The sequence below is a fragment of the Poecilia formosa genome, unplaced genomic scaffold (assembly GCF_000485575.1).
Source record: "Poecilia formosa unplaced genomic scaffold, Poecilia_formosa-5.1.2 Scaffold1598, whole genome shotgun sequence".
NCBI classification, from domain to species: domain Eukaryota; kingdom Metazoa; phylum Chordata; class Actinopteri; order Cyprinodontiformes; family Poeciliidae; genus Poecilia; species Poecilia formosa.
In genome coordinates this window covers 1-4,234 of record NW_006801537.1, presented here as the reverse complement: position 1 = coordinate 4,234, position 4,234 = coordinate 1, and the positions used below count along the sequence as shown (strand labels likewise).

Genomic DNA, 4,234 nt, shown 5'->3' with positions numbered 1-4,234 from the left:
TTAAACAAGTCTGGCATATAACCATTCATTTGCCTAGCATCATGACCTGTTTGTTCTGAAGATCCTGCAGCTTCCACTTCTCTTCCTAACATGGCTCCTCCTCACCCTGACTCTCACACTGATAGGAGGAACCACAGAGCTCTTAGGTTAAAAGTAGGTCTTCCGAAGTTGGGATATTTTTCCTCCAACAGGAATCCAAGAGGAATAACCTCAAACCAGATGTTGGACTATAATTTATTTCAATGTCATTTGTGAATGTTAGCTTCTTATTTTCAACACTGAAGCTGCAAAGGTTGAAAAGTTATCATTTTGGAGAAAATCTCATCAACATCAATATTTCCACTAAATAAGAGGCAAAAAAAAAAAGTTTGATAAAGGAAAAACCTCTGACTCTGAGCCTGACAGCACCAAACTAATTTTTTTATATTAGACAATTTAATTAGACAATTAATTTAATTTCACACAATTTTCGTGGTAGAAGCGTTTGTTTGTTAAATACTTAATGAAACATATTTACCGTGTTTGATGTTTGTTGTAAATGACTATACTCACAAAGAACAAGGTAATTAGTCCAAGTTTTGTCGTTTATTGAACCTTCAGAAACTACAGCAGCTGTGATGAGCCACAGCAAAGGTAAACAAAGGTAAAACAACCCGAACAGGTGATCAACTCTAAACCACTTGCACCTTTTCACTCTCTCTCTCTCTCTCTCTCTCTCTCTCTCTCTCTCTCTCTCTCTCTCTCTCTTGTTTAAGCACACTCGTTGCCATGGCAACCTTCTGCGCTTCCCAAGCCAACCAGAGATTACGTTAAAAACATAAGATTCAGTCCGTTACGATATTAGGTTTGCAGGCTTGATATTTATTTTGCTATCATTAATAAGCCTCTCATGAACACAGTGGTGTTGATTAGTTATTTTGGTAGTGGAACCGAAACGCACAGAATTGCGCAACACCTTGTTGAAACAATAATTACTGAGATTATTATTGTTGTTGGGTCATTAATTTGAACACGTTTTGTTGATTTTGTTTTGTTGTTGTTGTTCTTTAATAAAGTTACAAATATTTTGATAAGGAGCCAGAGGAGGAGGACGTGCTGGTCTCAGCCTCCTGGCGGCATTCAGTTTGTCACCTAATGCCGAGATCGACTCAAAACCTTCCGCGATGGACGTGTTGCAGACCTCCTCTAGCAAAGCACGAACAGTTCAGAAACAATATTAAATGAGAAAAAAGCGATTTATTAACAGATTGTGTTTTAGATTGTTCTTGAAAAACTAATCAGTCACGGCTGATTAGTGGGTGAACTCACTAATTAGCACAGTGAACCCACTGATTTTTTTTTACAGCTGACAGCCGCTCCACGCTCTTGCTGGTACTGCGTACCCCCGCTAAATCTTTTAGGGGTACGCAGTACCCTGCCGTACCCCCTTACTTTCACTCTTGAGTATAAGTGTAACGGGTATTAGATATACAGATGAAATTCCTGCTAAAATATGTTTCACATTTATCCTGTAATTGGTGGTTTTTGGCGCCCCCTACTGGTTACCTATAAATTGGATGAGAAACCAAAAATTCCACACAGTTGGTTCAGCGCTCTGTTGTGGTAAGTCAACAAATCCGGTTCTCTTCCAAATGGTGTTGGAGGTTTGTTCAGGAGGGTGACTGGAATCTTTGTTGCATTGCACAGAGCCATAGGTTGACCGGTAGAGAGGCTCACTGCGCCATATGTGTTTTATTAACCACTGATAACAGGTAATTGTATTATATTAAATGTCAGTAATTTATTTTGTCAGATATGTGTATCAGTTTGTCAGTTAGTTTGTTATATTTATCAGTTTGTCAGTTGTGGTTGCCATTCTGTTTGTTGGGTTATATGGCAACATGACATGTTTCTTTTCCACTAATCCCCAGAGAGCTTTTAATGACTGTTGTTGTATTTATTATTCATATTTTTATTTGTATTCTAAAACTATACGATCAAATGGCCTAGAAAATATAATGTCGGAATTCACTATAATTGTTTGTGAATTACACAGTTGGTTCAGCGCTCTGTTGTGAGCCATAGGTTGACCGGTAGAGAGGCTCACTGCGCCATATGTGTTTTATCAACCACTGATTACAGATTACAGATTGCAATAAATCATCTAAAAACCAACCAACCGGTCTCCGAGTGTGCATAACAGGACGGACGGGTAAAGACAGAGCTGTTACATAAGTATTTATAATAATTCTATATTTTATTTAAAAGGTGCTTTCATCATTCAGAGGGAGCGATTGATCAGCTATATTGATTTGCTGGGAAATGTTGATGGTTTATGAGCGTTACCGCAGGACTCCTTCTTTAGGTTTTGCTAAGAGCTCCAGGATGATCAGTCTGAGCAAAACTTAAGGAGCCGTGCGGTACCTGTACCGGTCCAGCTGCAGTCATCCTTCAGTCGAGCCGCCCGCTTTGTGAATGTGGCTTCTGGACATAAAGCATCTTTATTCTGCAAATGTACAACTCATGCACAGCCCTGCCAGCATGCCTAGGTTGGGCCACATGTGGGGAAAAGGAGGGCAGGCCATATGGGTCCCATATGGGTTTGTCTGCGGGTTCCCTACATGGTGGTGGCCCACATGGGTTTGTCCATTTAGGGCCCATATAGGGCCCATGTGGGCTGTGGCCCTACATGGTCATACCCACGTGGGGCCATCGTGGAACCTGCGGATAAACCCATATGGGACCCATATATCAGCCCTTCTTTCCCCCCACATGGGGCCCATGCTGGCTGGGAGGATTCTGCTATTTAGAATAAACGTCCATTTTACCCACTCAAAGGACTCTCTGACACACTGTCTGTCTTTAAATCCCGGCTGAACGCGCTACTGTTCAGACAGGCATTTGTACGATCTCTTTATTGATTTTTTTTATTTGGATTTTTTTTTCTTTAAAATGTATTTATATTTTTGTGAGGTGACAGTATGTGCCCTCAAAGCACCTTTTAAATAAAATGTATAATTATTATTATTATAAATTCGTATACTGCTTCAAACCAGGACGTTGCCATGGTTATTGCTTCACGTGATGGTAGACTTCCGGGTATTTATACTAATTTACATATGTATTTGTGAGTAGCGACAGGGCGGACCAGCAGCTGCGCTCTATTTCCCGCAAATTAGGATTTATAAAGGAAAGATGCGCGGCCACGTGCGTGCGCACGGCTTTATGCATCCGATTTTTTTGTGCACGTCACTTTTCTAAATTTTTCCATAGTTTTAGTGTGAAAACTGCGCACTCCTTTTTGCATGAGGCACCTGGATTTCCTCAATCTTGTTCTGGCTTCCTTGTTCCTCCCCTATTCTGGACAAACTCCACAGCTGGCTCTACAGCACCTTCACCACATAGCTTCCATGACTGGAAGACTACCTTTAAAACATTCATTTATCTTGCCATGCCTTTTGGACTCTGCAACCCCCCATCTGGCCTACTCATCACACCTGCAAACATTTCAGGGATTTTCCCATTTTTACCACAGTCTCACGCTCTCATCGAGGCTTCTTCCCCGACTGCTCTCACCTCCACCAAGATCCCCTTTTCCTGGACTCCTGAGGCTGAAGTGGCCTTCCTCAAATTAAAGAGATGTTTCTCTGAGACCCCCATCCTTATACAGCCCGACCCTCAGAAGTTGTTTGTTGTTAACATCAATACTTCTGAATCAGGAGTCATTCTCATCTGACCAGTCCATAAAACTTTTGAAAAATCTGTGTTCAGGTCTGTCTTGACCCAGTCTTAATGTTTCAGTGCTGTGTCTTGTTCATTGGAGGTCGGATTTCAGCCTTCCTTACCCTGGTCATGTCTCTGAACATCTTGTACTTCTGGGCACTGCAGGTAGGCTGCAGTTCTGGAATGACAGCACTGGAAGATAATGGGTTCCTGGTATTCATGTTTGATTCTTCTCAAATCTGTGGCAGTTAATTTACATCTTTTTTTTCTCAACAAGTTTTTGTGACCCTGTTGACTATTTGCAGCAAAATGTTTGATGGTTCTTTGATCACTGCCCAATGTTTTAGCAATTTCAAAAGTGCTGCATCCCTCTGAAAGACTTTTTACAATTTTGGACTTTCAGAGTCACTTAAATCTCTTTCTTGGCCCATTTTACCTGAGGAAAAAAGCTGCCCATCCATCCATCCATCCATCCATCCATCCATCCATCCATCCATCCATCCATCCATCCATCCATCCATCCATCCATCCA

General features: G+C 41.4%; 1 long non-coding RNA gene across 1 annotated transcript; it reads left to right on the top strand.

The window, feature by feature from the left end:
- Positions 1–1,450: 1,450 nt before the first annotated feature.
- On the top strand, positions 1,451–2,222 carry LOC107835320 (uncharacterized). The gene is made up of 2 exons (XR_001661130.1): positions 1,451–1,694; positions 2,065–2,222. It is a non-coding gene; the product is annotated as an uncharacterized LOC107835320 (long non-coding RNA).
- The last annotated feature ends 2,012 nt before the right edge of the window (positions 2,223–4,234 follow it).